Source organism: Megalobrama amblycephala, linkage group LG22 (genome assembly GCF_018812025.1).
Source record: "Megalobrama amblycephala isolate DHTTF-2021 linkage group LG22, ASM1881202v1, whole genome shotgun sequence".
NCBI classification, from domain to species: domain Eukaryota; kingdom Metazoa; phylum Chordata; class Actinopteri; order Cypriniformes; family Xenocyprididae; genus Megalobrama; species Megalobrama amblycephala.
Genome location: NC_063065.1, coordinates 31,544,834 through 31,559,372, shown reverse-complemented (window position 1 = coordinate 31,559,372; position 14,539 = coordinate 31,544,834). Strand labels below are relative to the sequence as shown.

Genomic DNA, 14,539 nt, shown 5'->3' with positions numbered 1-14,539 from the left:
AGAACCCAGAACCTTTGACACGGTTAACAAAAATTCTGCCACTAGACCACTTAATAGCGGATCTATATTTATTCACTAATGTGAAGAATCTCGGAACTAACAAGTTCACCCAAAAATGAAATTTCTGTCATTAATGACTCACCCTCATGTCAACACCCGTAAGACCTTTGTTCATCTTCAGAACACAAATTAAGATATGTTTGATGAAATCCGATGGCTCAGTGAGGCCTGCATTGACAGCAAGATAATTAACACTTTCAATGCCCAGAAAGCTACTTAAAACATATTTAAAACAGATCATGTGACTACAGTGGTTCAACCTTAATGATATGAAGCGACGAGAATACTTTTTGTGTGCCAAAAAAAACAAAATAACAACTTTATTCAACAATATCTAGTGATGGGCGATTTCAAAACACTGGTTCATGAAGCTTCACAAATCTTTTGTTTTGAATCAGTGGTTTGGAGCGTGTATCAAACAATCTAACGAAAGTCACATGATTTCAGTAAACGAGGCTTTATGTCATAAGTGTTTCGAAACGTTTTGAAATTTCAATAGTTCACGTGACTTTTGAGTCTGATACACGCTCTGAACCACTGATTCCAAACAAAAGTTTCGAAAAGCTTCACGAATCAGTGTTTTGAAATCGCAAAAAAATTATGTCGCTTCATAACATTAAGGTTGAACCACTGTAGTCACATGACTGTTTTAAATATGTCTTTAGTAGCTTTCTGGGCATTGAAAGTGTTAATTATCTTGCTGTCAATGCAGGCCTCACTGAGCCATTGGATTTTATCAAAAACATCTTAATTTGTGTTCTGAAGATGAACGAAGGTCTTACATGTGTGGAACGACATGAGGGTGAGTAATTAATGACAGAACTTTTTGGGAGAACTATCCCTTTAATGCAAATTCATGCAAATATTATTTGTTAGTTCCAAAATTATTATTTCCAAACTATAGAATTAGACCTAGAATTTCCTGTTTATTTATGCTTCATAAAATAAAATAAAAATTGTTTAATGTTCAAGAGTCAAAAGGTGCAAATAACAATATTTTGAATGAATTTCTTGTGCAAACAGTGTAACAGCTAAAGCACAGCACATTAATTAAAGCACCACTGCTAAGAAAATGGAAACTAAACATGAAAAAATGTGGATGGACTGGTTGCCCAGTTTATCCTGTTTTCTCTCTTCTTTGTGAAATCTAGTGGCTGATTTAGACTGGATAGAGTCAATGCAAACCTTCTTCAGTGTATTTCCACTAGACAAAATATCCAGTCTGTGGCATCAGTAAAGATTCTGTGTGATAGGCTTGTTCCAGCACACACTGTCCTCGCTCTGTAAAACACACGTACGGAGGAACTGTAGAAAATGCCCGACTCTGTGGGCAAGCCTTGAGCAATTCAACAAGGCGTCCTTCTCCTCGTTTGAGAATTACACACCTATGGCGTTTTAAATAAACGCGTCTTATGAATAAGCCAATGTGTTTGCTACAGTGATGACTGTGCTTTACAGCCCAGGTTGTATAAATACGTATGAATATGAATATTTGGGGCTGTTATTACCTGTGTTTACCTGCGGTTGCGTTTTTCTCTCTCGTGCTGAAACAAAGGAGGGCTGTAGTACAGAAAGACAAAGAGAAACGCTTTGGTTCCACATATAAATTTGAAAGCTGGAATCCATTTGGAGTGGCTTTAGTGTATCACTCAGCAAAATCCCGATCCAGACAGCAGGATTATGTTTCATAATCAGCAGAATCATGAAGCTGTCATTAGAGAATACTTTTTATTTGTTATATTGCTTCATCATAAGCTTTATTGCACAAAACAGACCACGGTAGAGCACAAAGGATAATAAAGGAAAAGTTATTCTCTTGTTTGTCAGATTCATTCCCGATAGATCTGCACGAATAATTAAAGTATAATCTCGCAGATGAGTGCTTTGTGTTTCTCTGCGGCTGTTTTAATTTAGTTGTTTTGCTTTTATTGTTGTTGATTTTGTTTTATTTAGTGGTTGTTTTGTTTTATTTTGTTGTTTTGTTTTTTGTGGCTGTTTTGTTTAATTTTTGTTTTATTTTGTGCTTGTTTTGTTTTTTTGTTTTTATATTGTTTGTTTCATTTTCTTATTTTATTTTGCGATTTGTTTAGTTTTTGTTTGTGGTTTTACTTTATTTTGTAGTCGTTTTTGTTGTTTTGCTTTATTTTGTGGTTAGGGTTTTGTTTTGTTGTTTTTGCTTATTTTGTGGTTTTGTTTGATTTTTGTTTATTTTGTGGTTGTTTAGTTTTATTTTGCCTTGTTTTATTTTGTGGTTGTGCATTATCTTTTTTTTTTTTTGGTTGTTTTGTTTAATTTTGTTTTAGCTTTGTTTTATTTTGAGGTGGTTTTGTTTTTGTGTTTTTGTTTTTATTTTATGGTTTGTTTAGTTTTCGTTATCTTGTGGTTTTGTTAGATTTTATTTTGTGGTTTAGTTTTTTTATTTTGTAGTTTTGTTTAATTTTGTTTTGTGGTTTAGTTTTTTTTTGTTTGTGTAGTTTTTGTTTTTGTTTCATTTAATTTTGTTTTGTTTATAAATAAAAACTTAAAATTAAACAAAATTAAACGAAACAAAAATGAAAACTACACAAATAAAACAAAACAAAAACAAAACAACAAAAACTAAACCATACAAATAAACAAAATTAAACAAAACAACTACAAAATAAAAACAAACACAAAAATGACTATAAAAAATAAATAAAAAAACTTAAAATTAAACAAAACAAAAACAAAAACTACACAAATAAAAGTCATTTTTATAAAAAATAAGTCATTTTGTGTTTTTTTTTTTATTTTATTTTGTGGTTGTTTTGTTTAATTTTGTTTTAATGGTTTAGTTTTTTTATTTTATTTTGTAGTTGTTTAATTTTTGCTTTGTTTTATATTGTAGTTTTGTTTTGATGCCTAAAGCTGTTTACTGTTTCATTTGATTTTATTTCAATTTATTTGACAAGTTCATTATCCCATACAACCATCTTTTTACTGCTCTTTTAAAACTTTATAAAATCCTTTAAACCGTTTAATGACACTGGTAATTTATTCCATACAATTACGCTAAGCAATTCCCACCAAGTTTTTAAATTTACATATTGCAATTCCTACTCCTAGTGTCACAGCTATGCTACTCTCTCACCATATAATTTCCTAAATAACTCAATTATTAATTTTTTTCTTCCACAAACAACAAGCCCAACCCCTTAAAACATTCACTACTCAAATTAGATCATCAATTTATCTTTCATACTCTGGGAACGGCTACGATACCAAAAAGAGCTTGCGTAATCCAAGCACCTGCCAATATCTTAAACCTAAAGACAGTCAAAGTACTTGTTCAAAAAGGTGCTAAAATTTCAGTGCATGAAAAGCCATTGTTTAGTGGCAGTATCCGAGGTATTGTTCAGCGCTAACAGTGCCGGTGAGACGCACACATGCACTTAAAGCTCCATTTCTTTTCTCCCACCTCGCTTATTTTTCAAACATTGTGTTTAAATGACTAGCTGTACCTGCTCTCAGTGTTCAAGGCTGCTTCAGAGAATAAAAACCTTGTGCAACAAATGGAGTGCTGAAATGAGTCCTGGAGCCTTTGGATTTCATGCACGTTCTCAGCTTTTTCAAGGTTTTCTTTTTTTTTTTTTTAAGTAAGTCGAGAAGGATAATCCCAGCTCTCTGCATTGCAAATGGAAGTGTGATGCATTGAGACCACAGCTGCTCAGCCAATACACCTCACCTTTGCACAGCACTGACTTCGCTTTTTGTTTCTGCTTATCAGTCCAGATCTTTGTTCCTATGTGGCGATCCGATAGAAACCCCCTGATTATCCCGTACCGCCCCTGACAGCGATGCATTGTTTGACTGTTGCCTAGCTACGGCTCTAAGCCTGAAAATGTGCCGAAGGTTTACGTGGCCGTTCTGCGTTAGGGTGCGGCTCAAGTCAACCTCCATTCCTCTTAGATTCATCAATACTGTCAATCCATATTTCGAGCCTCTTCACTGTGCTGTTCACAATCCTGGTTTATTCTGATTGCTTTATCACTATAATATAATATAATATATATATTTTTTAGTCATCCCATGGGATGAGTTTATTGGCTTCTATCAGGATGTGTTTGGGAACCTTTTGAAGGCTTTACGCACTCCTTATCTGCAAAAATGTCAAGATTCAATAGCAAAACTATTTTATTAAAGGTGTCTTGTGATTATTTTTGTCAAAAATGTAGTAGAGTCATTTGATTAAATAAATGTTTCTATACTAGTGGAGATGGGCCAGTCACTTAGTAAGGTCAACTCGTTCTTTTTGATTATTTAAGCGATACTTTATAGTGACGTATATCTGAGTGAAACGCTTCTCAAACAAGAACAAATGTAGGGCGGGGCTTGATTTTTGTCTGTGGGGAATTGATTGGATGGTTGTGGTTTGCTATTGGTGGATCTCATGTGAGTGACAGGTTGCCCCGCCCTCGTCATCAGAGAAGAGATGCTGCAAGAGGAAGATATTCTGATTCAAGATTACCAGAAACATGCATTTAAAGGTGCAATATGTAATATTTTCTGTCCGCCAGAGGTCGCACGTCCCGGATTCTTGGTTAAAATTGCAATTTTCTCACGATTTACAAATAGTTGGAAACGTTTGGGATATTGTAAGTACTCAAGTGAACAAAATATATAACACTGGCCTAGTGGTTTTTGGGTATTTTACTACAAAATTCTTACATATTACACCTTTAACACAATAATGATGAATCCATTTTGGTTTCATATTGACTTTAACATGTTGATTGCATGCAGTGCTTTAAAATAAAGAGTGCAACTTAGAAATAAAATTACAAAATTATAAATTATATATTTTAAACCCTTTATAAAGTTTTTTTAATTAAAGCTTAAATTGTTAGTTAAATGTAACAATAAAATAATATATTAACTCATTTTAAAATGATCAATTTGAAGTTTGTCGCATTTAAAAATGAGTTACTTTTGTTACAAGTTTTAAACATGAATTTAACTGCTTTGAATATATTTAATTTACTTGATTAATACAGTGGTAATGTAGATTGTTACTTCTCATCTTGTGCTATTTTCGTCAGCATTGCATTTTCAAATGTCTAATTAAAAACATTTGTTTTCATTCCCCTAAGAAACACGTCCCAAAACCGGCTTAGTTGTTGAATACTTTCTTAATACCAACTAAAGTCATTCATGCAAGCCATTTTCAAAATGTGGATCTGTCATGGATTTTCTACTTCAGAATTTCACCTTTAAATCAATGTGTTACTTGCTGTTTCTCTGCAGTTGTTTGTGAAACTTACTAGAGTCAAACTTGTTTTTGCACCAAATTTAGAGTCACAGAGAACTTCCTCCAGGCTTGTGGTCATAGTTATGGTGTGTTTTCCTCATTAAAGCTGTAATGAAGTGGTCAAGAGGTGTTTGTGTGGCTTCTTGATGTGTGAATACCGTAGCATGATTCCTTAAAGGCGTATATGCTGATAATCCTGCTGCTGAAGAGGTTGAAGAGTGAAGAGGAGTCTCGCTCTCAGACGTGTGCACTGCTCAGTCAGCCGTGGAGAAGCTCCTGAAGGGGAATTGCGTAACACATTTCGCAGAGCTCCAGTGAAGCCATTAGTGAAGCTTCCTTTCTGTGTGTGCTGGACTGCCAATGAGTCCGAGTCCTCTCTTTATTATGAGCGCCTGTCGCTTTAAATGCCCAAGCTCTTTAAAACAGGATGGATTCTGATTGGCTGTCAGTGTTTATTTATATTGCTCATCAGCTGAAAAAATCATTGTGAAAATGATTCCAATGATATTGTTCCTCTGTGCCATTCTTTTACATCTCTAATCTCGTCCTTGAATGGCCTTTACACTGTAAGTGACATGAACAAAACAATTAAATTGTTAATTGCAATTATCTGTATGACAATTAAAGGGTTAGTTCACCCAAAAATTAATCTTCTGTCATTTAATTACTCTCCCTCATGTCGTTCCACACCCGTAAGACCTTCGTTCATCTTCAGAACACAAATTAAGATATTTTTGATGAAATCCGAGAGGTGTATGACTCACTTTCAAGGTCCAGAAAGGAACTAAAGACATCGTTAAAACAGTCATGTGACTGCAGCGGTTCAACCTTTAATGTTATGAAGAGACGAGAATACTTTTTGTAGTCACACAGATTTCATGATCATGATAATGTAAGTCACGTTTGCCAAATGCAGAAATGCAGCTTATTGTTGTCAGGAAATGTTGTCGGCAAGGCAGATGTTTTTTTTTATTTACGTTTTTCTGTCTTTTATGTTGACAGAGATGAGAACGCAGACACATCGCAGCTCAGATTCTCTCTTTTTTATGCTGTTGTTAGTAGAGATGCACTGATTTATCAGCCACAGGTTGTTTTTTTTATTCATCAATTTAAAACTATCTGCATATCAGCCAAAGCATGAAATAACAAACCGATAGTTATTAACTGTGTAAAGGCACTGAGTTGTATAATGTCTTTCTATTTATTACAGATATATTGAATGTTCTATAATATGTGTACAAGGTAGTGTAACTTAATGCATGTGCTTTTGAAGTTTGCTAATATATTTTCATTATAAAAGGTCAAATAAGTGAGCAAGTGATAAATATCGGTATCAGAATCGTCGCCAGTAGTTGTTCGGAAGCAGTTAATTGTTAGTAAATGTTACTTTTTGAAAATTCCATTGGAGCTTGTGTTTATTTATATAAATATAACACACACACACACACACACACACACACACACACTACCGTTCAAAAGTTTGGGATATTTTTAAAAAGTTTTGTCTGCTCACCAAGATTGCATTAATTTAATTAAAAATACAGTAAAAACAGTAATATTGTGAAATATTATTACAATTTAAAAGAACTGTTTTCTATTGGAATATAATATAAAATGTAATTTATTTCTGTGTTGGAAAAGCTGAATTTTCAGCATCGTTACTCCAGTCTTCAGTGTCACATGATCCTTCAGAAATCATTCTAATATGCTGATCTGCTGCTCAAGAAACATTTATGATTATTTTCAATGTTGAAAACAGTTGTGTACTTTTTTTTTTCAGGATTCCTTGATGAATAGAAAGTTCAAAAGAACAGCATTTATCTGAAATACAAAGCTTCTGTAGCATTATACACTACCGTTCAAAAGTTTGGGGTCAGTAAGAATTTTTATTTTTATTTTTTTGAAAAGAAATTAAAGAAATGAATACTTTTATTCAGCAAGGATGCATTAAATCAATCAAAAGTGGCAGTAAAGACATTTATAATGTTACAAAAGATTAGATTTCAGATAAACACTGTTCTTTTGAACTTTCTATTCATCAAATAATCCTGAAACATAAATAATCCTTGTACATAAATATTTTGTACATCTGTGCACAATAAATGTTTCTTGAGCATCAAATCATCATATCAGAATAATTTCTGAAGGATCATGTGACACTGAAGACTGGAGTAATGATGCTGAAAATTCAGCTTTGCATCACAGGAATAAATTACACTTTACTATATATTCACATAGAAAACAGCTGATTTACACTGGAATAATATTTCACAATATTACTGATTTTACTGTATTTTTAATTAAATAAATGCAGCTCTGGTGAGCCGACGAAACTTCTTTATAAAACATTAAAAATGTTACCGATCCCAAACTTGAACAGTAATGTGTGTATATCGGTCAATCTTTAGTTATACAGCAGACGTGTCCGTCTGAAAGGCATGTAGAATGACCAGTAGTTTCTAACATGATGTTTAGGGACGGGATCCACAGCTCACATCTGCTACATGGAGTTTGTGCCGTTTCCATGAATGAATCTGCTGTTGCTCAGTTTGATTACAGTAAGTTTCCCTTGCGTTCACGTACTGGAATGTTCCAGATTTATTGCGGCTGCTGGAGTTTGCCTCAAATACTGCTGATTCCTCGTCGATCTCTGGTTTGTTTCTCTATGAATGTCGTGTTTTTGGCAGACAGCTGTCAGTCCAGACGTCGCAGGAGTTGGAAGTCAGCGTTTTCAAACTAAACATTCTTCAGGAAACTTTTGCTGACTCTGGACCTGTCTTCTGTGGCATGCACATTTCTTTGGGTCACTGCACAAGTCTCTGTAATGCCACAGACGGTCAGGTGCTGCTTTAATACTGTAACACAAACCTGATTCTGAAGCGTCTCTACAAACCACACTAGACACTCCTTCAGTGTTTTCATCTTTACTGTAAACTGCAGTCGTCATGTGACTATGTGTTTGCGGTTCTGAAGCCGTCTAGACTGAAATGCGATTCTGACTTTATTGTTGCTTGTGGTTTTTCTCGGTCATGCCTCGCCCTGCCTGAGTCACTCCCTTCGCTTCCCTCTTCCTCTGTCTGTCTCTCACGTTCCTCCTTCTGTGACCAAAATATTATGGCAGTCTTGTCACTAAAGTTTTTATGGAGAGAGAGTCGTCTCTCATTGGCCCAGCATGTAGGTCTGTTATTGAGTTCACAGGCGTTATAAGCATGTAGTGATGTCTGTTTTTGATCATCTAATGACTTGCATACTTTTTTGTTTTCTTTGAAATTGTAGAGTTTCTAAATTTAAAAAAAAGTTAGGGTTGGATTTGAGAAATCTCAATGTCATCAATAATATTCATCATCATCTTCATTTATATTTTATATTATTTAATAATAATTATGATATTTGTATTAATATTTAATGAAAATATTAAATAATAATTACATAAATTAAATAGATTGTTGTTAAAATTAAATATATATACTATATTTTATTTATTTAAATAATATTAAATAACATTGAATTAATAACACTGTCATCTTTATTGTTTAATACATTTTTATTAAATATTTTACATTAAATATATTACATGACATTATTATTATTATTATTATTATTATTATTAAAATAATATATTAAATAATTATTGTTTAAGTATTAATACAATATTTTATTAATATATAATTTAATATTAAATTTATTTAATAATAATTAAGAATAATATTAAATAATAATAATAAATTTTAGATTTAGTAGCATTTAAATATAATAATAATAATAATAATAATAATAATAACAATAATAATATTATATATAATAATAATAATCATTGTCATCATCTTTATTATATTGTTTAATAATAACAATTATTATTATTATATATAATTTATTATTATTATTATTATTATTATTAAAATATATTAAATTATTGTTTAAGTATTAATACAATATTTTATTAATATATAATTTTATATTAAATTTATTTAATAATAATAATAATAATAATAATAATAAAAATAATAAATAATAAATTTAGTAGCATTTAAATATATATATATATATATATATATATATATATATATATATATATATATATATATATATATATATATATATAATAATAATAATAATAATAATAATAATAATAATAATAATAATAATAATAATAATAATCATTGTCATCATCTTTATTATATTGTTTAATAAAAACTATTATTATTATTATTATTATTATTATTATTATTATTAAAGGGGACCTATCATGCAAAACTCACTTTTACATTGTGTTTGAACATAAATGTTTGTTGACAGTGTGTACACAAAATAAAAATAAAAAATAAAAATCCACCCAATCCTTTTTTTAATCCTTTTTTAATCATAAGCAGTATCTCAGAATAAGCCGTTTGCAGATTGACGTCACAAATGCTTAGGCCCCGCCCACGACTGCTGATGAAATCCGCTCTATTAGCGTAGACTCCGCCCTCAGTGAGCTGTACACAGTCCGCCATGTTTATCTCCTCACCAGAGCATTAAACAGCAGCATTCAAGTAAGAAATGTATTCCTATTAAAGCTACTGTGTTTATGTGAACTTTGTGTGTTTTTGTCAGTTTAAGAGACGTGAAAGAGAACTTAGTTTGATACTCGCACGACGCGCCGTCTGACATCCAGCTTTCTGTGCGCTCAGAAAACCATATCTCGGACGTTTAGACTGATACGGCTTTAAAACGCATGCGGATAAGCGGTGCTAAGCGTTTTCTGGTAAGCGGGGGCGGGGAGCAGCAGCTCATTTGCATTTAAAGGCACATGCACGCAAAATTGCATGTTTTTCCTTCCACTCAAATATTTATGGTATAATAAATGATCTGTGGGGTATTTTGAGCTGAAACTTCACAGACACATTCTGGAGACACCAGAGACTGATATTACATCTTGTGAAAGGGGCGTTATAGGTCATATTTAATATTATTAACACAATGTTGAGTTGAATACAAACCAAGATATAAGTCGGTACAGTCATACCACCATCTCCTTCCCACACATTTTTATTCTGTTTGTGACAACGATCTCCCTTCTGCCCCTGGACTGTGACGTTGTTTTCCTCCAGCCCTCGTCTTGTATGTTTCCTTCCACCTCCACGGTTTCCTCACCGTGACCTTGTCAGAGAGCCAGAGTCAGTGGGCTGATATTTCTGGCGTCTCGCGGCTGTGCGAGCGTGATCCCTCGTGAGGCTTCAGCATGCGCTGCCATGACAGGCTGGCTGGAGTTCAAGTGAATTTTTTTTGGTCCAGGTTGGTCTGACAGAATAGGACAGAAATACTTATCAGCAACATAAGTCACCTTGCTTGAACCTTGTCTGTGCAGCATGCAAATCGCACACTGCATTAGTGCTTGAGCCACAGAATGTGTGTGTTAAGAGTAACCCGTCCTCACCTCCTCACTGGGTAATTGTTGCACTTATGAGCCGGACCGATGCGTAAACAAGTTCATTGAGTGCATCGTTTTTAAAGATCATGCCCTGTGTTTAGAAAGCCTCATGCAGTTTGGGAAAAACATGCACACATATTAGAGACGGGTCATGATGGTCCACTATTCAGTTTAATTATCGACTGTGCTTCAGCATTTTAACAGTTTACAGAGTAAAAGTCTTTAAATTCATTCCTTTTACCGCACCGCCACTACACACACTCGAATACTACAGCGCTTACTTTTTTTAGGGCTTCAAGTGCATGTAATTGTTAAAATTTCCAGGGCTGGTAGTACTCACACTGTCTACAACATCACCAAGGCTCACTCTGATTGGCCTGACGGGGGCGCTACAACAAAATACAAAAGGGCTTGCTTCGAAATTTTTGGATTTTTTTTAAAAAAGACTTTTGCGAACTAGTTTTAGGTTTTTGGCCCGATCGGAACCAAATCAGTGCAGTGAGATTCTCCGGAGTCTGATTGTCAATAATGATCAAAAAAAGTTTTTAGACAAGGCTAACGATCAGAACGAAACTCGCTGGGCCTGTTTGACGCACGGCACTAGAGGCCTGTGAGAAATTAGAAAGAAATCGGCCACCGGGGGGCACCTTCGCATTTTTCACGTGTGTAAAGGATTGTGTGTTGCACGATTTTTCACGCACGCCAACACATGGTAGAACTCCTCGTTCTGAGCAACTTTGCCTCTAGGACCGCCACTGTCCATCGAATCAATCGTTAAATATTGGAGATTATTCTAGCGAACTACTCCTAGATTTTTGGCTCAACCACATAACCATTAAAAAGCTTTATAAACCATATACAGTACAGTCCAAAAGTTTGGAACCACTAAGATTTTTAATGTTTTTAAAAAAAGTTTCATTTGCTCACCAAGGCTACATTTATTTAATTAAAAATACAGCAAAAAACAGTAATATTGTGAAATATTATTACAATTTAAAATAACTGTTTTCTATTTGAATATATTTCACAAAGTAATTTATTCCTGTGATCAAAGCTGAATTTTCAGCATCGTTACTCCAGTCTTCAGTGTCACATGATCCTTCAGAAATCATTCTAATATGCTGATTTGCTGCTCAAGAAACATTTATGATTATTTTCAATGTTGAAAACAGTTGTGTACTTTTTTTTTCAGGATTCCTTGATGAATAGAAAGTTCAAAAGAACAGCATTTATCTGAAATACAAAGCTTCTGTAGCATTATACACTACCGTTCAAAAGTTTGGGGTCAGTAAGAATTTTTATTTTCATTTTTTTGAGAAGAATTTAAAGAAATTAATATTTTTTTTCAGCAAGGATGCATTAAATCAATCAAAAGTGACAGTAAAGACATTTATAATGTTACAAAAGATTAGATTTCAGATAAACACTGTTCTTTTGAACTTTCTATTCATCAAATAATCCTGAAAAAAATATTGTACACAAATATTTTGTACAATTGTAAACAATAAATGTTTCTTGAGCAGCAGATCTGCATATTAGAATGATTTCTGAAGGATCATGTGACACTGAAGACTGGAGTAATGATGCTGAAAATTCAGCTTTGCATCACAGGAATAAATTACTTTGTCAAATATATTCAAATAGAAAACAGTTATTTTAAATTGTAATAATATTTCACAATATTACTGTTTTTACTGTATTTTTAATTAAATAAATGTAGCCTTGGTGAGCAGACGAAACTTCTTTTAAAAACATTAAAAATCTTAGTGGTTCCAAACTTTTGGACTGTACTGTATCTCCTACTATGATAAATTGCCTGTATTGGCCATAACCAAATCAGTGCAGTGAGATTCTCTGTAGTCTGCTTGTCAATAATGATCAAAAACAGTTGAAATTACGATTCACGGTCTCTAAGGGCCGCCAAAACGTTCGAAGTGAATGGAGCCACTTTTACTAAAATGGCTTTAACTCATGAACAGAACAAGATATTTTCACCAAACTTGGCACACCTATGTAAGAGCTCATTCTGTGGTTGCATGAAAAAGGACGCGGTGACCGTCCACTTGGTGGCGCTATAACAGGAAAAAAAAACATGAAAATGGCTAAAACTACTTCACCGTTAGTCCAATCGACTTGAAAATTGGCATGCAGTGTCTTCGTCCGAGGTTCCATGATTGTCTACGAGGACATTGGCGTATTTCAAAAAAACCATGGCAGCCATCGGCCAATGAAGTTTGAGCAGCTATCAGACAAGGTTAATGGAGGGGGGCCTCCGCGTTTTTCATGTGTGCAGGATTGTATATTGCACGATTTTTATTTATTTATTTATTTTATTATTTTTATTTTTTTGGCACACGCCCACAACATTCGTACCACATGGTAGAATTCCTCATTCTGAGCAACTTTATCTCTAGGACCGCCGCTGTCCATCAAATCGTTCGTTAAATATTGGAGATTATTTCAAAACTAGCGAACTAGTCCTAGATTTTTGGCTCAACCTCAATAACCATTAAAAAGCTTTATAAACCATATATCTCCTATGATAAATTGCCTGTATTGGCCGTAACCAAATCAGTGCAGTGAGATTCACTGTAGTCTGCTTGTCAATAATGATCAAAAACAGTTGAAATTCCGATTCACGGTCTCTAAGGGCCACCAAAACGTTCAAAGTGGGCGGAGCCACTTTTACTAAAATGGCTATAACTCGTGAACGGAAGGAGATATTTTCACCAAACTTGGCACACCTATGTAAGAGCCCATTCTGTGGTTGCATGAAAAAGGACGTGGTGACTGGCCACTTGGTGGCGCTATAACAGGAAAAAAAAACATGAAAATGGTTAAAACTACTTCACCGTTAGTCCGTTCAACTTGAAAATTGGCATGCAGTGTCTTCGTCCGAGGTGCCATGATTGTCTACGAGGACATTGGGATATCTCAAAAAACCATGGCAGCCATCGGCCAATGAAGTTTGAGCAGCTATCAGACAAGGTTAATGGAGGCCGACTGGAACGAAACTCGCTGGGCCTGTTTGACGGCACTAGAGGCCTGTGAGAAATTAGGCCACAGGGGGGCCTTCGCGTTTTTCATGTGCGCAGGATTGTGTATTGCACGATTTTTATTTATTTTTATTTTTTATTTATTTTTTTATTTTTTTGCACACGCTCACGACATTCGTACCACATGGTAGAACTCCTCATTCTGAGCAACTTTACCTCTAGGACCGCCGCTGTCCATCGAATCGTTCGTTAAATATTGGAGATTATTTCAAAACTAGCGAACTAGTTCTAGATTTTTGGCTCAACCTCAATAACCATTAAAAAGCTTTATAAACCATATATCTCCTATGATAAATTGCCTGTATTGGCCGTAATTAGTATTTTCCATCTATGAACGAGATGGTTATAGGTTTGCTAAATAAAACATAATATCTTTTTACGCATGTGCTGAAAGGCCCTAAAGCCCTTGAACCCTTGATATATTTTTTAATGTTTTGGAAAGAAGTCTGTTCTGCTATTCAAGGCTGCATTTATTTAATCAAAAATACAGTAAAAAAAACAGTAATATTGTGAAATATAATAACAATTTAATGTATCTGTTTCTATGTAAATATATTTTAAAATGTGATTTATTCCTGTGATGGCAAAGTGATATATTTTATTTTCAACATTCTTTGATGAATAGAAAGTTCAGCATTTATTTGAAATAGAATCTTTTGTAACACTATAATTGAGGTTGAAGAGGATAGTGCGGTTGAGGTCGGCGAGATTGAGTTTGTTGTGGTTGGTCACGTGACCACATCA

The 14,539-nt window shown here is 33.9% G+C and overlaps 1 protein-coding gene across 1 annotated transcript in view; it reads left to right on the top strand.

The window, feature by feature from the left end:
• Positions 1-14,539, top strand: part of tgfbr1b (transforming growth factor, beta receptor 1 b) — a 75,148-nt gene that overhangs the window by 26,078 nt on the left and 34,531 nt on the right. The gene's annotated exons all lie outside the window — the stretch shown is intronic.